This window comes from Pseudophryne corroboree, chromosome 4, assembly GCF_028390025.1.
Source record: "Pseudophryne corroboree isolate aPseCor3 chromosome 4, aPseCor3.hap2, whole genome shotgun sequence".
NCBI classification, from domain to species: Eukaryota; Metazoa; Chordata; class Amphibia; order Anura; family Myobatrachidae; genus Pseudophryne; species Pseudophryne corroboree.
The window spans coordinates 529,017,126-529,043,346 of record NC_086447.1 but is presented as its reverse complement, the minus strand read 5'-3'; the positions used below and the strand labels follow the sequence as shown (position 1 = coordinate 529,043,346).

General features: G+C 45.4%; 1 long non-coding RNA gene across 1 annotated transcript in view; it reads left to right on the top strand.

Moving 5' to 3' along the window:
• The window catches only part of LOC134911580 (uncharacterized), a 161,571-nt gene extending 136,152 nt beyond the window's left edge, over nt 1–25,419 (top strand). Inside the window, exon 3 of the long non-coding RNA XR_010176694.1 lies at nt 25,295–25,419. This is a non-coding gene — a long non-coding RNA (uncharacterized LOC134911580). The remainder of the gene's footprint in view (nt 1–25,294) is intronic.
• Nucleotides 25,420–26,221: the final 802 nt, after the last annotated feature.

Here is a 26,221-nt window from a genome sequence, read left to right as displayed (position 1 = left end):
GTTAGCCTGTAGTGTATGAACTGTTCACTGTTTTCTTTTTCCCGTTTACTTAGTTAAATATTGTTAGTAAAGGTGTTGGAACCTTAGCACGGTATTGTGTGTTCATTACATTGCAGAGGGTAATAGGAGCGTCTCGATCACTCAAACAGCTTTAGGATTAACAAGGTTAAGCAGCGTTATATCGCTGCAGTATTTCAGTACAAGGTTTATAGCATAAGAGTATCCTTTCTGTGTGTTACATTCAAGGTTTACTGATTGTCATCTTGTGAGCGTCTGCGCCGCTCGTGATCTCCTCGTGGTCCCGAGCGTCCGCTACGCTGGTAGCGTAGCATTACGGTAGTCGCTCGCCTATAGCGTGCTCGACACCAAGCGTAAGCCGTGAGCGAACGTGCCGCTCGTGCGTCTCGACCACGGCTAAGCGTCTGCTACGCTAAGTGCGTACCCTTACGGTACCTCATACGCCAATTGCGTACTTAGTCTCTTACCCATATATAGTGAATATTATAAGGTAATCAAATCGACATTATCAATTGGAGGTTCGTCCGTCCTCCACATATCCGCACTAACGAAAGCAAACGTTATCTGCCAGCAAGGGCGGGAAGGCAGTAGTGCTGGCTAGATAAGCATCTGTTTCGCTACGCTGTAGGAGTGCTGGGGTGGAATCGGGAACCGGAAGGTAGAAAGGTAAGAACAATACGCTATTGTCTTTTAAAACTGTTTATTTCTGTTTTGTGTATACACACGCACACATCTACATTGTTGCAGCTCACTTTCTTGTTGCCATTAGAATTGATTATTAGACACGTGCTGAGGAATTCTGGTGCTATTTAGTTGAGATTAAATAGGATAATTTTTAAGGGAATAATTGTAAAGGACACGCACACAGCATAGCAAATACTGTGTGGTGTACGGTAAGCGATTATAGTTGAATATCGTTTACATTGATAGAAGCGTGTTGTTTGTGTCGCTGTGGGCATATCTGCACTTTGTGCATACGTGTCTCGGACAACGTGCGAGATCACGTACGTGACGCAAAGGCATACGCACGCGGCGTGTTTTACGAAACGGAGCGTACGGATACGCCCACTGAGACTCAAATCACACAATAACCTTGTTTAGGGTGGGCGGTATAGTACAGCCACCTGATAATAGCACACGGTTGTTCAGTTTTTCCAAAAAGTATTAGTTAAAAGAAAACCTTTTTCTACTGCAAAACCCAGGGATTAGACCCCTACCTGTATGAAAGGAATTTCTGTACAGAAAAAGATCAGTGTGTATATGAGTGAGTAGGAGTGAGTGTGGAACTTAAGGTATTATTTTTGTGAACCCACAAATCGGGATACCGTCGGAGACCACATCAGGTGAGTGGACACTTGGTGGCGTGGACTGGCTTGCCCGCGTTAACATTGTAGAAGGTAAAAGGAGCAAGTAGTTTCCGCAGACAAAAGGACTGCAAGGTATTTAAGCGCAGCCCGAGGGGTTTGGCGTAGCACCCATATAGGCAAGTTAAAAGCTCCGGCTGAAGGTTTCGCAGCCTAAACAACCGATTCCATTGGTCGTAAAGCGTATAAATATTAAGTTATTTATGCGCTGTGCGACTGGACCGCACGTAATTGTGTGCATTAGTTTGTTACCTTGATACCCATTAACAATTTACTGTGGGATCATAAACGCTATTTGTACATTCTAACGTGATTTGTGTAGGTTTTTGTTATTTTAAGGGAGTTTCACTGCTCACTCAGGAAATCTCCAACGACCAATACTTACTGGGGAGGGATCGCATACTCCCACGCACCCCAGTAAATAGAGGTTACAAAAGATCCCACGGATTGGATTGGCCAATTGGGGCGCAGAGTGAGTGAAGGCACTAGTTGAACTTTCACCGTCGCCTTACCGCGGGCAATCTGGTCTGTTTGTGAGAATTAGCTAAGACAGCAATATCTACAAACGATGGGGGCCAGTTGTTCAAAGAAGGGACGTCCAACAAGGGTTCACGTTGGTAGTTGCTGGCCCAAAGGGTCCGCACGGTATATAATGTGTGAAAAATACGGATCACACACACAGGTATTATGCAAAGAATGGGAACGTATGACAGAGGATGATGGGGAACAGTTTCCCCGGGTAGGCAGTCTGAACCCTGATGTATTGCAGAATCTAAGAAAAAGGATAGGTCTAATAAAATCTGCAAAGCAGAGGATTAGACATTATGATTGTTTACAGATATGGCAACAGGAAAGCGAAATACAACAGGAATTAGCTCAGAAAGCAATTCCAAATCCTGGTAGAAATCTAATAGCAACGGCACCACCACCATATATAGTAGGGGACAAAGTGGCTACAGAGAATGACATGCGGGTGTACGATAAGGGTGCACTTAAGCAATGTAGTAGTGATAAGATTAAGATAAAAGTTAATGCAAATGTTGATACTAACGCTAACCCATGCAAGTTGTATCCTATGTTAAACTTCCCCCAGGAATACGACCAAGAAGACGAGCCCACTACGATTTCAGCTCTCTCTCTAGCGGCCACCATAAGCGATACTTCAGTGGGCATCGCCCAACCAGTAAGATTGGCATCTAAAGCCCATAGCTCAGGGACAGGTGAGGTTGTGTCTACAGGTAAGTACGGCACTGTACAATATGCTGAAACTATTGCACAACACGCTGAAGAATCAAACCAGAGTGAAGTAATTAATCTTAACCCTGTTAGAGTAATAGCGGTCCCCAATGGTAAGACTGACACAAATGGAGCCACACCCATTAGGAATATTGCTATGCACTGTCCCTGGTCCCGAGCAGAATTAAGAACAATTTTGTCTGAATTTCCTGATCCCAGAAAAGATTTAGCCGCATGTCAGAGGTTCATTAAGGACCTAGGTAACTCCACTGAACCTAACAACAAAGATTGGCGGACACTACTGCGGGCATGTCTGCCCTCTAGTATTGACCCTGTAAAGTTTATAGCCGACTGTAAATTAGATGAGGAGGTACCCCTTACGGATGAATATAATCAAGACAATGTAACCAGAATCAATCTGCAGTTGGGAATATACTTCCCAGCTGTAGTAAAATGGAACAAAATATTCTCCATTAAACAAATGGAAGGGGAAACTGCCCCTGACTATTTCCACAGGGCATTAGAGGAAATGGCTAAATATACTGGGATCGTGGACATTGAGGCAAATATACACCATAGAGAAGTAGCGGTGTCCGTCTTGATGGACGGTTTAAAGGAGGTATTAAGGAGTAGAGTACAAACTACTCAACCTAACTGGAGAGGTATGTCGGTGGCAGCCTTAAGAGAGACTGCTGTTGGGCACGACAGGAACATCACAAGACGCAGGGAGTCACAGAGTGATAGACTGATGGCAATAAGTATCCAGGCCCTTACAACAAGGCCGCCTCAGTCCCGATCACAGACCCCTGGTGGTAAGCCGCATGTGGTAAAATGTTACAATTGTAACAGGGAAGGACATTTTGCACGTAACTGTACATATAACTCACATAATGCACATAAAAACCCTAGACAACGACATGACATACGAAATTGGGATCAAGGACCGCAGAGACGGAGTTATGAGCCACACGCAGGGGAAACAAGAAGGTATCCCCCAAAAAGAGACTGGCAAGTCTCTGATAATACCCATTTACCCCCTTCACAGGTAATAGCTGCCACTGCAATGCAGGGAGGTCACCACGCACCATAGGGGTGTGGTCACACCTGTAATCTGCAGCCAGTGAAATTGATTGCGAGCCTTGGAAGTGAACCCGAGGTTACAATTGATGTAGCTGGTAAATCTCTAAATTTCCTTGTAGATACGGGGGCGGCCAAGTCAGTGATAAATTCGACCGTGGGCATGAGAACCACTGGTAAAACAATTCCAGCCATGGGAGTAACAGGAGTAGTACGACAATACCCTTTAAGCACACCAACAGAGGTTACGATAGGGCCTTTGCATACCAAGCATTCTTTTCTGCTGGCTGCATCAGCTCCGACTAATCTCTTAGGGAGAGATTTACTGTGCAAAATGGGATGCGTCATATATTGTACTCCTGAAGGTGTGTTCTTGGACATACCCGAAAACCACGCTCAGGAAGCGCAAGATATGTTAGACTCCCCAACAAGATTAATGTCACACACTGTTGTTGTAAATAGGTGTCCGTCCAAGGTAGAGGAAATGATTTCCCAGATACCGGAGTCACTTTGGACCAAGGACGGACAAGACACTGGATTGATGGCAAATGTAGCCCCAGTAGTTGTGCAAGTAAAAGATGGTAGGATAGCTCCAAAAATCCCACAGTACCCTCTGAAGCCAGAGGTGGAGTTAGGAGTTTACCCTGTAATAGAGCGCTTGCTACAACAGGGCATTCTAGTAAGGACTTCCAGCACTGCCAATAGCCCCATCTTCCCTGTTAAAAAGAGTGGGGGGAGGGGTTACAGATTAGTACAGGATCTAAGAGGGGTCAACAAAATAGTTGAGAGTCAATTCCCCGTAGTGCCAAATCCAGCTGTTATCCTAATGCAAATCCCTCCCACTGCCAAATTTCTCACTGTGATTGACCTCTGCTCCGCTTTCTTCTCGGTACATCTGCACCCTGACAGTCAATACTTATTTGCATTTACATACAGAGGAGTTCAATATACATGGACTCGCTTACCACAAGGTTTCATAGACAGTCCAAGTATTTTCTCACAAGCTCTGCATGATTGTTTACAGTCTTTCCAACCAGAGAGTGGATCAATATTGATACAGTACGTGGACGATTTACTACTGTGTTCAGATTCACTGGAAGCATCCCTGAGAGATACGAAACAGCTCCTGTTTCATCTTTCAGACACAGGACACAAGGTTTCCAAAGACAAGTTACAATTATGCCAGACCCGTGTGAAGTATTTGGGACACTGTCTAACACAAGGACTGAGACACCTTACCGCTGATAGAATTCAAGCAATTCGTGACATGACCCTGCCACAAACCCAGCAACAGATTAGAACGTTTTTAGGAATGTGTGGGTATTGCCGTAACTGGATCCCAGGTTTTTCCATACTAGCCCTACCTTTGCAGGAGATGGTCTCATCAAGTAAACCTGATCGGATTTCGCACACAGACGAATCTGAGACGGCATTTGAAAGACTAAAACAGTGCCTAACACAGGCACCGGCATTAGGTATGCCTGACTATGGGAAACCCTTTGAGCTGTACGGAACAGAGAGTGCTGGTTGCGCAGCAGGTGTCCTAACCCAGAAGCATGGTGATGCCAGCAGGCCGGTAGCTTACTACAGCGCTCAGCTTGACACGGTAGCGCGATCCCTCCCCACATGCTTGCGAAGTGTTGCAGCGATAGCATTGCTAGTTACGAAAAGCGAAGATGTAGTGCTAGGACACAACCTCACAATTCATACGCCCCATGCAGTGTCAGCCTTGCTGAATTCTGCCCAAACCAGACACGTCTCATCAGCGCGGTTTACAAGATGGGAATTGGCATTGATGGCCCCCGTAAACATTACCATAAAGAGATGCAGCGCATTAAATCCTGCAACGTATCTCCCAGGTGTGCCTGGACAGGCACAAAGGGTGGAGGATGAGAGTGATGGTGAAGGAGGATTTAATACAGGGGATGACATGCATGATTGTATGGAATATTTGACCCAAAATTTCACGGCAAGGCCTGACATCAGTGACAACCCACTGGAAGATGTAGATTTTACTTTCTACACTGACGATAGTTGTCACAGACAGACGGACTCGGGAGACTTGTGTACTGGATACACAGTCGTAGATGACCAAGGTACCATAGAAGCAGAACCGCTAGGCCCACCTCACTCAGCACAAGTTGCTGAACTGGTTGCCCTAACCAGAGCATGTGAATTGGCTAAGGGCAAGTCAGCCAATATTTACACAGATTCTAGGTACGCCTTCGGAGTAGTCCATGATTTCGGAGCCCTATGGCGCCTCAGAAATTTCATGACGGCAGCTGGCACACCCGTAGCGCATGCAGCCCACATCAAAAGACTTCTAACAGCGATACAGGAACCCGACAGAGTGGCTGTTATCAAGTGTAAAGCTCACACGTATAGCCAAGACCCGGTATCACTTGGTAACAGCCGAGCAGACGAAGCTGCTAAATCAGCAGCCGGTACCTCCAGACAAACAGACATCACACAACTGATGGTATTTAATACTGTAAACACACAGAAATTGTGTGAAATGCAAAATTTGTGTTCCCCACAGGAAAAGGCAGTTTGGAGGTCAAAAGGATATGGCCAGGAGTCCTCAGGACTCTGGACAGATGGACAAGGTAAACCAGTGGCACCCAGAGCATACCTTCCAAGTCTAGCGGAAGCAGCACACGGGCTGACTCATCTAGGCAAAGAAGGAATGTGTAAGCTAGTAAGAGCTTATTGGTGCGCCCCAGGATTTTCTTCCCACGCGGGTAAAAGAGCGATGACATGTCTCACCTGCTTGAGGAAGAATATCGGAAAGGCAATACCGACAGAGCCATCCCATATCCCTCCGACAGATGGTCCTTTCCAGGTAATACAGATTGATTTCATACAATTGCCACCTTGTAGAAATTTAAAGTATGTTTTGGTCTGTATTGATGTGTTCTCAAATTGGGTTGAAGCATTTCCCGTGGCCACAAATACCGCTGTATTTACTGCAAAGAAAATTGTGCAGGAATTTGTGTGTAGGTATGGTATCCCTAGAATAATTGAAAGTGATAGGGGTACCCATTTTACAGGTGAAGTCTTTCAAACAATGTGTAAGTTGATGGGAATTAATAGTAAGCTGCATACTCCGTATCGCCCCCAGGCGAGTGCAAAGGTGGAAAGAGTTAACAGCACTATTAAAAATAAATTAAGCAAGGTAATGACTGAAACAGGACTGTTGTGGCCTGAAGCTTTGCCAATTGTATTATACAGCATCAGAACCACTCCCAGGTCCCCTCTTAATCTGTCTCCTTTTGAAATTCTGTTTGGTCGACAACCCCATGTTATGATTAACCCCCAGGATGATTTGAAATGTAACAATGAAGTAACCGTAAAGTACTTGGTTAAGATGAGTAAGCAATTGAGGAATCAGAATGATAATCTAAAGTTGGTGATTCCTGATTTGCCAGACAGTAATTGTCATGACATTGAACCTGGGGATTATGTAATGATACGGAATTTTCTACGCTCAGGTTGCCTTATTGACAGATGGGAAGGACCATATCAAGTCTTATTGACCAGCACAACTGCTTTGAAGGTTGCCGAGAGAGAGACTTGGGTCCATACGTCTCACTGTAAAAAGGTTGCGGATCCAGAGAGGTCCCGTGACAAAGAACAGACGGTAGAGGTTGTATCACTAGAGTGTCTGTTCAGGGAGGATTGAGACGACACCTGAGCGCTTAGAATAACAAGACCGGAAGCTTGTCGAGCCAGATTTCTTTTTCCCATTTGTTATTTTCTCCAGTTCCCACCTCCCTCCTATTTCCTTTCCCCCTTCTTATTTTTCCCCTTTTACTCCTCTAAGATGGACTTGCCCCAAGAGACTGTGATCCGGATTTTCCTGTTGACCATGATGTTGACCAGAGCAGTCTGTTTCGGTGAGAGTACCATGGAGGTCGAGAAAGGATCGGGAATGGGTTCTGATGACCAGGATGCAGGCGTAGATTTCCAAGAACAACATAATCTCCGAGTAAAGGCGAGTATCAGAAAACGATCTGGTAGCATTGACAATAGAAGGAATTGTGAAGGATTGTTAGCTGAAGAGAACTGCATCTGTAGGCATTGTGACAATATAGTTGAGGATGGGTGCATAAAGAAATGTCAGTCCAGTTTTAATGTCCACATGGACCGGCATCCATTGAGTGACTATCACTCCTTAGTGGGTAAAGTGTTAAATCAGACAGACTGTTGGGTATGCTCTCAAGTACCTCAAGGCCATAGCAAATCAGGACTAGTACCATTCCCTTTAACTGTAGGAGAGGTACTTGAGCTAAGTGGTGGGAGGCCAGTGGACAAGAGGTTTAATATCTCTAGTCCTCCTAGTTTGAAGCTCCACCAATATCATGTGGATAGGTCTTTAATATGCTTTAACATTTCCAATCCCCGAAAGCCTGGAAATTGGGAAGTGTCATGGAGTAATCAAACCATGACCTTTTCATACAGACCCGACAGAATGCCCATAGACACAGAACTTATATGCCAGATAGCCGACCATAGGAAATTTTTCCGGTATAGGTACACCTTAGGAAGTAGGACCATGCGAGTTGGAGAGGTATCACCAGGATACTGTGCACAGATCGTACAAACTGATACTAGTACTAAACAGATGGGAGAATTAGGGTTAGGAGATTTCACATGGAAAATTTGTAACATGATAATGTCATACTCCGTCCCATATGTTCTCCCCGATGATGCATATTTCATATGCGGGAGGAAGGCGTATAAGTGGCTTGCCCCAAACTCAGAGGGATTGTGCTATATTGGAAAAGTACTGCCTGAAGTAATGACTGTAACCCATAACAAAATGAAGGATATTCACCGCAGTGCCCAAGCTCCTTATACTCACACTCATTACGAGCACATCGTTAAACGGCACCTGATAGAGAGAACAGAGCATTCGGCCTCTGACCTGATCCATGAATCCACCGGGATTCAATTCCTAATCGCGTTAGATATCACTCGCACCGCCAGAGGAGTGATAAATTACAAATATATATCTGCGCTTGCAAATTGATTAGACAATATCACTGAAATGTATGACGACACATTCAGGTACACTGGGAAAGAGTTACAAGCCTACAAAACAGAACTGGTTCAGCATAGGATGATTCTAAATTATCTCACAGCTGTGACAGGCGGGTATTGTGTTACCCTAGCGACTCAATATGGAATAAAGTGTTGCACGTATATTACAAACAGCACTGAGGACCCGGTCGAGGTCATAGACCAAAAGATGGATGACATCTTGCAATTAAAATGGGAGTTCCGAAGGAAACACAATCTCACCCTTGCTGCCGTGGGTAATGAGCTGACCAGTTGGGTGTCATGGTTGAACCCACGAAATTGGTTCTCTGGTTTAGGAGAATGGGCCCAAGGTATTATCATGGATGTAGGGAAATTTCTTTTGTGTATTCTGGGTGTCATCATATTGGTCGGTCTGATATTTAGATGCGTTCGGGTTTTAACGAAGTGTAAACGTAGTGCCCGAGTGATGAGTTTAAGAAGTGAAGACACTGTACTAACAACGACTAATTTGATTTATGACCCAACGATAGAGACAATGTTGTGATGAAAATGTGATTCCACGGTCCGTTTCTTTCACCCGTTTCTCCTTTGTTTTCCTCCAAGGTACAAAGACATCCGCTTGGAAGAAGAATTTGACAACCTTTTACACAGACCACTGATGGACAATGCCATAGACCCCCAATATCCCTAGTGACTTTAAATTTTACGATAGCCCAACACTTTAAAGATTGTAAGTCTATGGACATTGAGAAAGCTTTTTGCTCAAGCAATTATAGCAAAAGCATCAGGAGACTACAGTCAACATGTACATCGAGACAAGACGCAAGACAAGACCTCAATCAACAAATGTATATTAAACTCACATAGTTTATGACTGCATTTACCATAATTGCTTCTTATCTTCATTTCTACAACCTTCAGGTAATGACACACATAGTCGATAGGGAATATAGGCACAGATATCAGCACTCACATATTCCCCCCAATCATGTATCATCAACTAAAATGTGCTCCCCCATTTTGTTACAACAAAAAGCCGAAAAGAGCTCGGTAAAGTTTGACAGCCCATCCACAGACCCGTAATACGGGATAAGAAGGAATTCAAATGTATACTTCGCAATACCTTGAAGCTTAATTTAAAACACGTACGGCACGATGATACATGACCCCTCAAACATGGATTCATACACACATGCTTCTACTATCTCACTAGGTCATACCTTTTTCCCACCTTCCTCTCCTCTCCCTTACCCAATCATTGAAATGTATTTATACATGACATATATTTTTCTCTTTTTGAACTGTTTTAGGAAGTGGCAGTTATTGATGACTGCCAAAGGGTGGACTGTCAAAGTCAGAAAAATATCATGCTACACATTGCCATATATTCACCTCATGCGCATGCCTGCTGCATGTGCACATTCTCTCCCGTGCGTGCAGATACTCGCAGCCGCGTGATGGCGCCTCGGCCATGCGCTCGAGCGCGTGGTATGTGCATTTACGGTAGAGTTTGTGTGCGTCTAGCGGGCGACTCAATCGTTAAATAATAAATCCATATAGCAGGTTTTATAGGTAATGTTCCCCTTAGTAATAACTGTAAGTTTGGTTAAAGTGACTTGCTCATGGACATGGGAATCCCTCTTTTCGTGATACAAAGGGTCTGTCTAAGGTTGAACAGTGGTGTCTGGTACCTAACCGAAGAGTATTTTAATAGCAACAATCCGGTGTTGGTTAGGTAAAGATTAATCGCTCCTGCGTATAGTTATGGCCATTAGTAGATTCTGGACATTTCATATATTTGCGATTCATTACCCATGCGGCGGGAATCTTCAGATTCCCTCCCACCTGGGCTGTTTGAAATAGTCACAGCCCACCTGTTCAAATCCACCTATGACCTTTTGTTATAGTGCAGAGAGACATTCCTGTGTCCAATGAACAATAAGGTTGTAGGGCCCTTTGAAGTACACTGTATGTTGTGTATATATGGGTCACTGATCCCAGACCGGCCAGTACTCTCTCTTCAACAGTTATCGCTGATAATTGGAGGACTGGATTCCGGTTGCGCCTGTGAGTGTTCCCCGTATGGTATGTTACTCTGTGGCCACTTTGTTACCCGTTTAAATGTTAGTCATTCATTCTTATTTGTTGTATTTGTGTTTGCGATCGTTCACTATTGTGTATATTTCTGTTTAGTTATTCTGTTAGATTTTAATGTTAGCCTGTAGTGTATGAACTGTTCACTGTTTTCTTTTTCCCGTTTACTTAGTTAAATATTGTTAGTAAAGGTGTTGGAACCTTAGCACGGTATTGTGTGTTCATTACATTGCAGAGGGTAATAGGAGCGTCTCGATTGCTCAAACAGCTTTAGGATTAACAAGGTTAAGCAGCGTTATATCGCTGCAGTATTTCAGTACAAGGTTTATAGCATAAGAGTATCCTTTCTGTGTGTTACATTCAAGGTTTACTGATTGTCATCTTGTGAGCGTCTGCGCCGCTCGTGATCTCCTCGTGGTCCCGAGCGTCCGCTACGCTGGTAGTGTAGCATTACGGTAGTCGCTCGCCTATAGCGTGCTCGACACCAAGCGTAAGCCGTGAGCGAACGTGCCGCTCGTGCGTCTCGACCACGGCTAAGCGTCTGCTACGCTAAGTGCGTACCCTTACGGTACCTCATACGCCAATTGCGTACTTAGTCTCTGTCACCAGGTACCAGTGAATGACCACATCATGTATATAGGTGACAGATATAAAGTTACATTGTGGGGGAATCCAGTATACGTTCTGTCACCAGGTACCAGTGAATAACCACATCATGTATATAGGTGACAGATATAACGTTACATTGTGGGGGAATCCAGAATACGTTCTGTCACCAGGTACCAGTGAATGGCCACATCATGTACATGCTTATACTGGTGGTCCCCAGTCCCCACAATGCAGCACACTGATCAGATATTTGCAGCACACTGAGCACAGATATGGAGCGTTTTCAGGCAGAGAACATAGATATTTTCAGCACACTGAGCACAGATTATTTGCAGCACACTGAGCACAGATATTTGCAGCACACTGAGCACAGATTACGGAGCTTCTCAGGGAGAGAACGCTGCCACGTCCTCTCCGTTCAATCTCCAATGCACGAGTGAAAATGGCGGCGACGTGCGACTCCTTATATAGAATACGAATCTCGTGAGAATCCGACAGCGGGATGATGACGTTCGGGTGCGTTCTGGTTAACCGAGCAAGGCGGGAAGATTCGAGTCTGCCTCGGAACCGTGTAAAATGGGTGAAGTTCGGGGGGGTTCGGATCCCGAGGAACCGAACCTGCTCATCTCTACTAATTATATGGATAACTTTGTAGCGCTCAATAAGCCTTGGGGTGTACAACGGTATCTGGTGTACTTAAATTTGAGTAATTAGTAATGAATGGTTGACTGGGGCGTGTTATGTATAACAAATCTTTTAATCACTCTTTTTTCTCTAACGTCCTAAGTGGATGCTGGGGACTCCGTCAGGACCATGGGGAATAGCGGCTCCGCAGGAGACAGGGCACAAAAATAAAGCTTTAGGATTAGGTGGTGTGTACTGGCTCCTCCCCCTATGACCCTCCTCCAAGCCTCAGTTAGGTTTTTGTGCCCGTCCGAGCAGGGTGCAATCTTGGTGGCTCTCTTAAAGAGCTGCTTAGAAAAAGTTTTTTTGGTTTTTTATTTTCAGTGAGTCCTGCTGGCAACAGGCTCACTGCATCGAGGGACTTAGGGGAGAGAATTTCAACTCACCTGCGTGCAGGATGGATTGGATTCTTAGGCTACTGGACACCATTAGCTCCAGAGGGAGTCGGAACACAGGTCTCACCCTGGGGTTCGTCCCGGAGCCGCGCCGCCGACCCCCCTTACAGATGCTGAAGATTGAAGGTCCGGAAACAGGCGGCAGAAGGCTCTTCAGTCTTCATGAAGGTAGCGCACAGCACTGCAGCTGTGCGCCATTGTTGTCACACACTTCACACCAAGCGGTCACGGAGGGTGCAGGGCGCTGCTGGGGGCGCCCTGGGCAGCAATATTTTAATACCTTAAGGCAAAAGAATACATCACATATAGCCATTAAGGCTATATGTATGTATTTAACCCATGCCAGTTATCTAAATCTACGGGAGGAAAGCCCGCCGAAATAGGGGGCGGGGCTTATTCTCCTCAGCACACAGCGCCATTTTCCTGCTCAGCTCCGCTGTGAGGAAGGCTCCCAGGACTCTCCCCTGCACTGCACTACAGAAACAGGGTAAAACAGAGAGGGGGGGGGGCATTTTTTGGCGATATATTGGATATATTTAAGCTGCTATAAGGAACAACACTTATATAAGGTTGTTCCCATATATATTATGGCGCTTGGGTGTGTGCTGGCAAACTCTCCCTCTGTCTCCCCAAAGGGCTAGTGGGGTCCTGTCTTCGATAAGAGCATTCCCTGTGTGTCTGCTGTGTGTCGGTACGTGTGTGTCGACATGTATGAGGACGATGTTGGCGTGGAGGCAGAGCAATTGCCGATAATGGTGATGTCACCCCCCAGGGAGTCGACACCGGAATGGATGGCTTTGTTTATGGAATTACGTGTTAATGTCAGCACATTACAGAAATCAGTTGACGACATGAGACGGCCGGCAAACCAGTTAGTACCTGCCCAGGCGTCTCAGACACCGTCAGGGGCTGTAAAGCGCCCTTTACCTCAGTCGGTCGACACAGACCCAGACACAGACACTGAATCTAGTGTCGACGGTGATGAAACAAACGTATTTTCAAGTAGGGCCACACGTTATATGATCACGGCAATGAAGGAGGCTTTGCATATCTCTGATGCTGCAAGTACCACAAAAAGGGGTATTATGTGGGGGGTGAAAAAACTACCTGTAGTTTTTCCTGAATCAGAGGAATTAAATGATGTATGTGATGAAGCGTGGGTTAACCCAGATAGAAAAATGCTAATTTCAAAAAAGTTATTAGCATTATACCCTTTCCCGCCAGAGGTTAGGGCGCGCTGGGAAACACCCCCTAGGGTGGATAAGGCGCTCACACGCTTATCAAAACAAGTGGCGTTACCGTCTCCTGATACGGCCGCCCTCAAGGATCCAGCGGATAGGAGACTGGAAACTACCCTAAAAAGTATATACACACATACTGGTGTTATACTGCGACCGGCCATCGCCTCAGCCTGGATGTGCAGTGCTGGGGTCGTCTGGTTGGATTCCCTGACTGAAAATATTGATACCCTGGATAGGGACAGTATTTTATTGACTATAGAGCAATTAAAGGATGCTTTCCTTTATATGCGAGATGCGCAGAGAGATATTTGCACTCTGGCATCGAGAGTAAATGCGATGTCCATATCTGCCAGAAGGAGTTTATGGACGCGACAGTGGTCAGGTGATGCGGATTCCAAACGACATATGGAAGTATTGCCGTATAAAGGGGAGGAATTATTTGGCGTCGGTCTATCGGATCTGGTGGCCACGGCAACTGCCGGAAAATCCACTTTTTTACCTCAGACCCCCTCCCAACAGAAAAAGACACCGTCTTTTCAGCCGCAGTCCTTTCGTTCCTATAAGAACAAGCGGACAAAAGGACAGTCATATCTGCCTCGGGGCAGAGGAAGGGGTAAGAGAGGGCAGCAAGCAGCCCCTGCCCAGGAACAGAAGCCCTCCCAGGGTTCTGCAAAGCCCTCAGCATGACGCTGGGGCCTTACAAGCGGACTCAGGAACGGTGGGGGGTCGACTCAAGAATTTCAGCGCACAGTGGGCTTGCTCACAGGTGGACCCCTGGATTCTGCAGGTAGTATCTCAGGGTTACAGGTTGGAATTCGAGAAGTCTCCCCCTCGCCGGTTCCTAAAGTCTGCTTTGCCAACGTCTCCCTCAGACAGGGCGACGGTATTGGAAGCCATTCACAAGCTGTTTGCTCAGCAGGTGATAGTCAAGGTACCCCTCCTACAACAGGGAAAGGGGTATTACTCCACGCTATTTGTGGTACCGAAGCCGGACGGCTCGGTAAGACCTATTCTAAATCTGAAATCTTTGAACCTGTACATACAAAAATTCAAGTTCAAGATGGAGTCACTCAGAGCAGTGATAGCGAATCTGGAAGAAGGGGACTTTATGGTGTCCCTGGACATAAAGGATGCTTACCTGCATGTCCCAATTTGCCCTTCACATCAAGGGTACCTCAGGTTCGTGGTGCAAAACTGTCATTATCAGTTTCAGACGCTGCCGTTTGGATTGTCCACGGCACCTCGGGTCTTTACCAAGGTAATGGCCGAAATGATGATTCTTCTGCAAAGAAGAGGCGTATTAATTATCCCTTACTTGGACGATCTCCTGATAAGGGCAAGGTCCAGAGAACAGCTGGAGGACGGAATAGCACTAACCCAAGTAGTGCTGCAACAACACGGGTGGATTCTGAATTTTCCAAAATCTCAGTTGACCCCGACAACACGTCTGCTGTTCCTGGGAATGATTCTGGACACGGTTCAGAAAAAGGTGTTTCTTCCGGAGGAGAAAGCCAGGGAGTTATCCGAACTTGTCAGGAACCTCCTAAAACCAGGGACAGTGTCTGTGCATCAATGCACAAGAGTCCTGGGAAAGATGGTGGCTTCTTACGAAGCGATTCCATTCGGCAGATTCCACGCACGAACTTTTCAGTGGGATCTGCTGGACAAATGGTCCGGATCGCATCTGCAGATGCATCAGCGGATAACCTTATCGCCACGGACAAGGGTGTCTCTTCTGTGGTGGTTGCAGAGTGCTCATCTGTTAGAGGGCCGCAGATTCGGCATACAGGACTGGGTCCTGGTGACCACGCACGGATGCCAGTCTAAGAGGCTGGGGAGCGGTCACACAAGGAAGAAACTTCCAGGGAGTATGGTCAAGCCTGGAGATGTCTCTTCACATAAATATACTGGAGCTAAGAGCGATTTACAATGCTCTAAGTCTGGCAAAACCCCTGCTTCAGGGTCAGCCGGTGTTGATCCAGTCGGACAACATCACGGCAGTCGCCCACGTAAACAGACAGGGCGGCACAAGAAGCAGGACAGCAATGGCAGAAGCTGCAAGGATTCTTCGCTGGGCGGAAGATCATGTGATAGCACTGTCAGCAGTATTCATTCCGGGAGTGGACAACTGGGAAGCAGACTTCCTCAGCAGACACGATCTACACCCGGGAGAGTGGGGACTTCATCCAGAAGTCTTCCACATGATTGTGAACCGTTGGGAAAAACCAATGGTGGATATGATGGCGTCCCGCCTCAACAAAAAACTGGACAGGTATTGCGCCAGGTCAAGAGACCCTCAGGCAATAGCTGTGGACGCTCTGGTAACACCGTGGGTGTTCCAGTCAGTGTATGTGTTCCCTCCTCTGCCTCTCATACCAAAAGTACTGAGAATTATACGGCAAAAGGGAGTAAGAACGATACTAGTGGCTCCGGATTGGCCAAGAAGAACTTGGTACCCAGAACTTCAAGAGATGCTCACGGAGGATCCGTGGCCTCTACCTCTAAGACGGGACCTGCTTCAGCAGGGACCGTGTCTATTCCAAGACTTACCGCGGCTGCGTTTGACGGCATGGCGGTTGAACGCCGAATTCTAAAGGAAAAAGGCATTCCGGAAGAGGTCATTCCTACACTGGTAAAAGCCAGGAAGGAGGTGACTGCACAACATTATCACCGCATTTGGAGAAAATATGTTGCGTGGTGTGAGGCCAGAAAGGCCCCCACGGAGGAATTTCAACTGGGTCGATTCCTACATTTCCTGCAAACAGGATTGTCTATGGGCCTCAAATTGGGGTCCATTAAGGTTCAAATTTCGGCCCTGTCGATTTTGTTCCAGAAAGAATTGGCTTCAGTTCCTGAAGTCCAGACTTTTGTAAAAGGAGTACTACATATACAGCCCCCGGTTGTGCCCCCAGTGGCACCGTGGGATCTTAATGTAGTCTTGGATTTTCTCAAATCCCATTGGTTTGAGCCGCTCAAATCGGTGGAGCTGAAGTATCTTACATGGAAAGTAACCATGCTACTGGCCCTGGCTTCAGCCAGGAGAGTATCAGAATTGGCGGCTTTATCATATAAGAGCCCATATCTGATTTTCCATACGGACAGGGCAGAACTGCGGACGCGTCCTCATTTTCTGCCTAAGGTGGTGTCAGCGTTTCACCTGAACCAGCCTATTGTGGTGCCTGCGGCTACTAACGAGTTGGAGGATTCCAAGTTGTTGGACGTGGTCCGGGCATTGAAAATATATATTTCAAGAACGGCGGGAGTCAGAAAGTCTGACTCACTGCTTATATTGTATGCACCCAACAAGATGGGTGCTCCTGCTTCTAAGCAGACGATTGCTCGTTGGATTTGTAGCACAATTCAACTTGCACATTCTGTGGCAGGCTTGCCACAACCTAAATCTGTCAAGGCCCATTCCACAAGGAAAGTGGGCTCATCCTGGGCAGCTGCCCGGGGAGTCTCGGCATTACAACTCTGCCGAGCTGCTACTTGGTCAGGGGCAAACACGTTTGCAAAATTCTACAAATTTGATACCCTGGCTGAGGAGGACCTTGAGTTCTCTCATTCGGTGCTGCAGAGTCATCCGCACTCTCCCGCCCGTTTGGGAGCTTTGGTATAATCCCCATGGTCCTGACGGAGTCCCCAGCATCCACTTAGGACGTTAGAGAAAATAAGAATTTACTTACCGATAATTCTATTTCTCGTAGTCCGTAGTGGATGCTGGGCGCCCATCCCAAGTGCGGATTGTCTGCAATACTTGTACATAGTTATTGTTACAAAAAAATCGGGTTGTTATTTGTTGTGAGCCGTCTGTTCAGAGGCTCCTACGTTTGTCATACTGTTAACTGGGTTCAGATCACAAGTTATACGGTGTGATTGGTGTGGCTGGTATGAGTCTTACCCGGGGTTCAATATCCTTCCTTATTGTGTACGCTCGTCCGGGCACAGTATCCTAACTGAGGCTTGGAGGAGGGTCATAGGGGGAGGAGCCAGTACACACCACCTAATCCTAAAGCTTTATTTTTGTGCCCTGTCTCCTGCGGAGCCGCTATTCCCCATGGTCCTGACGGAGTCCCCAGCATCCACTACGGACTACGAGAAATAGAATTATCGGTAAGTAAATTCTTATTTTTTTCCCCCATTAATGTTATAGGAGTGATTAAAAGATTTGTTATACATAACACGCCCCAGTCATCCATTCATTACTAATAATTACTCAAATTTAAGTACACCAGATACCCTAGTACACCCCAAGGCTTATTGAGCGCTACAAAGTTATCCATATAATTGCAACTCTAGGGTGGTCACCCCTATCTTTTGCAGCAGCTCGCCGAACCATCTACGCCCAGTGCGCTGGTTCAACCCACTTTCCTAGAAATCACTAATTAGCCAAGGCTACAGGCCCTAAAACCCAAACTGAGCCTAATGATGGAGCCCACCCTCTCTCTCCATCCATAAAACACCAGAAACCCTTATTCAACAATTTAAAAAATGTGAACTGGAGCACTGTGTGAGCTTGAGGGACTGCAATCTGGCATATTATGAACTAGGGGCAATGGGGTCATTCCGAGTTGATTGCACGCTGCAACTTTTTGCAGCCGTGCGATCAGATAGATGCCGCCTATGGGGAAGCGTATTTTAGCTAAGCAAGTGTGCAATCGCATGTGCAGGGGAGCGGGGCAAAAAAGGTTTGTGTAGTTTCTGAGTAGCTCTGTACTTACTCAGCTACTGCGATCACTTCAGCCTGTCAGGTCCCAGAAATGACATCAGACACCCGCCCTGCAAACGCCTCGACACGCCTGCATTTTCCTCACCACTCCCAGAAAACGGTCAGTTGCCACATAGATCCGTCTGCCTGCTGCCAATCTTCTTGCACTTGCTGCTGCGATCGCTTCCTTCGCTGTTCTTTTCGCTGCCTGGCGACGGCCATCACCGGGCAACAACGCGCCTGCGCATTGCCGCCCGCATGCATGCGCAGTTGTGACCCGTTCGCACGGCTGCGAAAAACTGCAGCGTGCGAACGGGTCAGAATAGCCGCCAATGGGGGTCATTCCGAGTTGTTCGCTCGTTATTTTTTTCTCGCAACGGAGTGATTAGTTGCTAATGCGCATGCGCAATGTCCGCAGTGCGACTGCGCCAAGTAAATTTGCTATGCAGTTAGGAATTTTACTCACGGCATTACAAGGTTTTTTATTCGTTCTGGTGGTCGTAATGTGATTGACAGGAAGTGGGTGTTTCTGGGCAGAAACAGGCCGTTTTATGGGAGTGTGTGAAAAAACGCTACCGTTTCTGGGAAAAACGCGGGAGTGGCTGGAGAAACGGAGGAGTGTCTGGGCGAACGCTGGGTGTGTTTGTGACGTCAAACCAGGAACGACAAGCACTGAACTGATCGCACTGGAAGAGTAAGTCTCGAGCTACTCAGAAACTGCACTGAGAAGTCTTTTCGCAATATTGCGAATCTTTCATTCGCAATTTTGATAAGCTAAGATTCACTCCCAGTTGGCGGCGGCTTAGCGTGTGCAAAGCTGCTAAAAGCAGCTTGCGAGCGAACAACTCGGAATGAGGGCCAATGTGTAGCACAATGTGAAGTTCTAGAAGCATTGGTGTGGTAGCCACTTCACAGTGTAGCTATGAGGCCCACAAGGTTATGGTTTGCTCTATGACTTGCCATATGTACTGCCATACTCTTAACTCATTGAGCTTCATTAAAATTCATTAGTAAATAAATACATGATTACGGTAGAATATTACAGCGCACAGTAATATCCCTTGACGATGGCAGATTTTGGCATTTCACAGACAAATATCATGACACTAAGTAGCTGCATGTAAGTGCATAGCTAATGACAATATTAGAGAGTAAAATAACAATTTCCTTTGCACAGTGTAAGGAACAGGGGTCTGTAGAATATCCTTTACAATGACTTGAAGTGTAGAAAGCAGCAGCTTCCATTCATACTGCTTACCTCTGGCTGCTAATGAGCCTTTCAGGACTTGGCACTGGTTCTCATCAGTCTTGCTTGGTTTTACAGGTCCCTCATTGGTGATGTAAAGCGCACTTTCCCTGTCAGGCAGAGGACATATTCTCAGGCATTAAGGCATTAATACCCCTTTGCCCTCTTCTCATTTCTAGATCAAAATGTAGAGTACTGCTTAATTCAAAAGAGAAAGGCCATGGTCTTCAGCCCCGTACACACGGGGAGAGATGTGTGCTGAGCGATGTATCACAGAGCGCTTAGCACACATCTCTCCCCCTGCTCAGCACACAGTGCGATGCGTGTTGAGCGAGGGGGGCGGTGCTCATTTCACCCAGCCACCTACTAGATTGCGCCTGCATGTTAATCTAGCACCAACTATAGCAGGGGCCACGTATCGCTATCGCTGTAGGGGATACACACGGAGAGATCCGTGCTTAACTTCTAAGCAATCTAATCAGATTGCTTAGAGTTTAAGCACTGATCTCTCCGTGTGTACCCCTCTTTCAACTGTTACACCAGCTAGGGACAATATTTCTTTATATAGTTTATGTTAACTATAGTATTTGGATTTGGCACTGAAGTCTGTAACCATTTGTGCTGCATGTGTTGTATTGTATTCAGAGTAGGCGAAAGAGCCGAATGCAAATGGCTGCTTATACAGATGGTTCCTCCGTTATCTTGGCTGGCTGAGGCGTTAGTCGCAATCGGGCAAACGCAGCGTACCGGGGCGCAGGTAGGCGGGCCTAGTCGCAGAGAGGCGCGCCTAGTTGCAGAGAGGCGCACAGAGCGTTTGTCGTTACCTTTAAGTGTAATACCTGTGATCATCCACCAGATGTCGCTTTTTACAATCACCACTGCGCATGCGTGTGGTCTCCCGTAAAATACAATACTGAAATACATAGTAAGAACTACTTTACTAGTGCGTCTCATTACGCTACATTATTTCATACAGTATATAACAGTACATACAGTACAGATGCAAATAGTACAGCATATGCAGATGCAAACAAACGTGATAAAGCCACAGTATGGTCCATTTACAGTACTTTAGGAATATGTGAGCATCCAAGTCAGATAAATCAACATAAAACCAGTAGTGTACACAGACGCAAACAGACGTGTTATGGGGGTAATTCCAAGTTGATCGCAGCAGGATTTTTGTTAGCAGTTGGGCAAAAGCATGTGCACTGCAGGGGAGGCAGATATAACATGTGCAGAAAGAGTTAGATTTGGGTGGGTTATTTTGTTTCTGTGCAGGGTAAATACTGGCTGCTTTATTTTTACACTGCAAATTAGATTGCAGATTGAACACACCCCACCCAAATTTAACTCTCTCTGCACATGTTATATCTGCCTCCCCTGCAGTGCACATGGTTTTGCCCAACTGCTAACAAAAATCCTGCTGCGATCAACTTGGAATTACCCCCTACATGCACATTGTTGCCTATTGATGTTAGGGATTGTCAAAGTCAAAAATATTACATAGAGAGAACATACAAACTGCACACATTTAAGTCGCTATACTTGCAAATACGCGCAGCGAGCACAGCAATATATGGTAACACATGCATTTACACGGACATGCCACAGAGATGGATTCGACACTTATTTCATACAGTACATAATTATAATAATATCAAGCGCCAGACATCATGATGATTATGTAATGAAGTGGTGTCATGTATGTGTATTATTTGAACGAAACCAGATACACCATTCATGTTTACTATTAAAACAACCAGCTTAATGTGTAGATTAATTTGATACTTGTTATGAAGTTATAGGACATTGCAGTGGATAATTATGATTGAATGTATAAAAGCTAAAATCACTTATATTTGAACAATAGAAATTCCAAAACAGGAAACTCAGGCCAGCCCCTTTGGACATCCCCAAGGGCTGAGCATGTTCAGCACATACAAAGGAATTGGTGACTCATCATGAGGCCCCTCCCCCAGAAACTAGATGAGACATAAGCTGACCACACAGGAGGTCAGAGTGACTTGCTTTTTGGCCTTAGAGGACGATGATGGACTTGCTAGCAGATCAGTTCCTGTATTTATTTACAGAGAGAGGGAGACATAAGCTACATTGGAGGGAATGGTAATTGTATCGCTGGCATGTAACTGAAACTATGTAATGGCATATAACTATATGTAACTATGTTCTAACTGTTTACTGTGTGAGTTGTATTCGCGTAACTATAGGTATACTGTACTTTGTAATATATATTGAATCCATATCCTTTTAACAACAAATATATACATCAATGAGCTTTGGAACTCAGATAATGTGTGGGTGTATTGTTTTCTCTTATGAGATACAGTGTTTTGTGATGTACAGCGCACTTTTATTGTATATGGTAGTAAGAGATGCAGGCATTTACAATATATATTAGAGCGGGCATTTTAAATATTTGTGAGAAATCAATTTGGCATTCATAGGATATTGTATGTTAGCAACCTAATCCCGTAGCCATTACAGCATAATCAAAACCAATGGACTTATTCATCTGTCGGCGTCGCCTTCTGTAGCAGGGCAGACTCAATTAAAATGGCTACCGCCTGTGACTCCTTGCCCCATGGAGGCACTCTGCTACGGAGCAAGTAACAGCACAGGTTTTGCAGGCTATGGGTCGATGCTGAAGGAGCGTCACAATCCCCTAGCTAAAATACACAGTAGCGATAGGGATAAGCGAGGTCTATGCACATAACGATACTCCGGACTCAATCGCATCGCAAAGTGACAAAATGTCAGAGGCACGTGAACCCCCGCCTTGTGGCAGCACTCAGCTATGGAGCGAGCAACGGCATAGGTTTTGCAGGCTATGGTCCAATGCTGAAGGAGCGTCACAATCCCCTAGCTAAAATACAGTACACAGGGGCGATAGGGATAAGCGAGGTCTATGCACATAACGATACACCGGACTCGATCGCATCGCAAAGTGACAAAATGTCCGAGGCACGTGAACCCCCGCCTTGTGGCAGCACTCAACTATGGAGCAAGCGAAGGCATAGGTTTTGCAGGCTATGGTCCAATGCTGAAGGAGCGTCACAATCCCCTAGCTAAAATACACAGGGGCAATGAGGTCCCGTAGAATTATCAATTTATAAATACTGTATGCTTAATCTAAAACCAATGGCCTTTTCTTTGAACACAGTATTTTCCACTGCCTCGCCCTAACCCCATCCCACTTTTCCCTTCCCCCCTGGGAGCCTGCACAGTTCATGCAGTAGACGAGGGAGTTCAGATCAGGTTACAAGACATGTGCAACAGTATACTGTGTAGGAAAATCACATAGAGAACTGCAGTTGTGTTGATACTGTGTAGATTCTCTAACGCCGACGATCTACAGTACTGTGTTGCTCAAACAGTTAGTTGCATCAGAATACACTAATTTATATTTACTGGTACTTTATGTCTATGGGGGATCATTACCGCTGTGTATTGTATATAGCGGAATGAGTCGCTCCTGCAGATTTACTCTGATTTATGTGAAACCTTTGTGCACCCTTCATTGAATGTATTACAAAAAAAAAAAAAAAAGTGAATGTCACAGGAATAATAATAAAAAAAGGTTGGCACTGCCTTCCCATTGGTGTTGGTTTATGCCTTAGGGGATTCGGACGCTCATACAGTACATGTATTTCAAAAGCACGGTATCTTCCACCGCCTCTCCCTACCCCCATCGCCCTTCCCCCCTGGGAGCCTGCACAGGTCATGCAGTGGACAGGGAGGGAGTTCAGGTCAGGTACAATACACAAACGCTGACGATCTACAGTACTGTGTTGCTCAGTTAGTTGCGTCAGAATACACTAATTTATACTCATTACCGCTGTGTATTGTATATACTGGAATGAGTCGCTCCTGCAGATTTACTCTGATTTATGTGAAACCTGTGTGCACCCTTCCATTGAATGTATAACAAAGAAAAAAAAAATAATAAAGTGAATGTCACGGGAACATATAAAAAAAAAAAAAAGGTTGGCACTTCCTTCCCATTGGTGTTGGTTTATCCCTTAGGAGACTCGGACGCTCATACATGTATTTCAAAAGCACGGTATTTAGTGCACTGTACATACTGTACTTTAAAGTCAATGAGCTACATTATTCCTTTCACACATTATTTGCGTCTGTATACACAATCTTGCATCTGCATACACAAGTGTTTTAACATGTTCGTTTGTGTCTGTATAAACTATTTTTTTTTTAACTCTCTCCATCTGACCACTGGTCACCATCTATTAACATTACAGTCGTCACTGACCATTTGCCAGAGCTTGTAGATCAATCCGCTGCTATTCTATCTAAAGTACTGGATTAGTGGAGCATTAGCCACCCAGTGGTGGAGATGTGTATTGCATGCTGAGTATCTAGTCGCGCCTCAACGCGCCTGTCCGTGATTAAACTCGGCAACCTAAGCTATCGCCTAGGTGTGACTAAACCTCCGGCTAGGCGCAGAAACAGTCAAGATAACGGAGGACCCATCTGTAGATAGTGTACAGGCTGTATAAAACAGCACTAACAGTGTTAGTAAATAAATGCTTGGAAAAGCTGCATGATGTACAACTAATAGATAGGTTTCGCTATAATTAAATGGCTCAAATGACATAAATATGTGATAACTGGAGGATGCCCTTTGCATAACCAGCTAAACTCAGAGCCAGGCCCCACGCCATTCTATCTAGTTGAATCTCGGCAGCAACTTTAATTTGTTATATGACCATGATCAGGAGTATAAATATTTCTGGTTACAAATATGCATCACTGTAAAGCTGGGTACACACTTGTCCAATCCTCAGCAGGGAATGCAGATCAGACTGTTTATACAATCCTACTGCAGACCTGCTCGCAGATTCTACACTCAATCCTCACTCCAATTTTTCAGCAAACCAGTCTGTGACCCATTCTGCAGAAAAATTACATTTGTTTGTGGGAGAAGGGGGATTTATTAATGAGGAATGTAATTAATTGTAATGGTCAAGGGGGGATGAGGAGAGCATTTTAATGTTTCTTTAAGTAAAAAAATATATGTGGGCCCCTCCCAAAAGGCATAACAAGCCCCGGGCTTTTTGTGCCAGCATTGGTCAAAAAAATACGGGGAACAAAAGATGTAGGGGTCCCCCATTTTAAGAACCGCCACCAGGTTCTTGGAGCTGGCACTGGTTCTAAAAATCTGGGGAACAAAGGGGTCTATTTACTAAGCCTTGGATGGAGCCCTACCCCCACCCCGCGCGTGCGCTCCTGGAAAAGTGGGCGTAGCCTCGCAACTTTATATTATCAAACTATAAATAAATATATTTTAAACCCCCTCTACACACATAGTAACATAGTAACATAGTATTTGAGGTTGAATAGAGGCAAATTGCCCATCGTGTTCTACCTGTTTCAAGTTGTGATGATTCTACATACTTGCTAAATAATGTTTTATGACTAGTTAGCTAATATAACTCATGTTACCCCCGGATTAACCACGTTGATATTTTAAGTATTATAACCTTGGATAGCTTTTTCATTCAGAAATTTATCCATTCCTTTTTTAAATCCAATTACAGAGTCCGCCATTACCACCTTCTCTGGCAGGGAATTCCACATCCTGATTGCCCTAACAGTGAAGAACCCTTTCCTCCGTTGCGTACGGAACTTTCTCTCCTCCAGTCGCAGCGAGTGCCCACGTGTCTTAAAGTGTGTTATTTTAATAAATAATTCCTCTGATAACTCTTTGTGATGTCCCTTTACATATTTGAAGATATTAATAATATCTCCTCTTAGGCGCCTCTTTTCTAGTGTGTACATATTCAGCCTAGTAAGTTTTTCCTTATAGTCCAGTCCTTCTAGGCCTTTAATCAATTTAGTAGCTCGCCTTTGAACACTTTCAAGTTCACTGATGTCTTTTTTATACAATGGTGCCCAAAACTGAACACATAGCCTTACACATAACTCCCACAGTAGTGTTCCTTACACATAATGTCACCAGTATAGTGTCAGATACACATAATGACCCCAGTAGTGCAGTGCCAGATACACATGTGCCCCCAGTAGTGCCAAATACACATACACCCCCAGTAGTGCCAAATACACATACACCCCCAGTAGTGCCAGATACACCTTATATGCCCCCAGCAGTGCAGTGCTAGATACACATATGCCCCCAGCAGTACCAGATACACATATGCCCCCAGCAGTGCAATGCCAGATACACATGATATGCCCCCACAGTGCCAGATACACATGATATGCCCCCCACAGTGCCATATAGACATGATATGCCCCCACAGTGCCAGATACACATGATATGCCCCCACAATGCCAAATACACATAATATGCCCCCACATTGTCAGATACACATAATATTCCCACACATTTTCAGAAACACATGTGTCCCCACAGTACCAGATACACATAATATGCCCCCACAGTGTCAGATATACATAATATGCCCCCACAGTGCCAGATACACGTGCCCCTACAGTGCCAGATA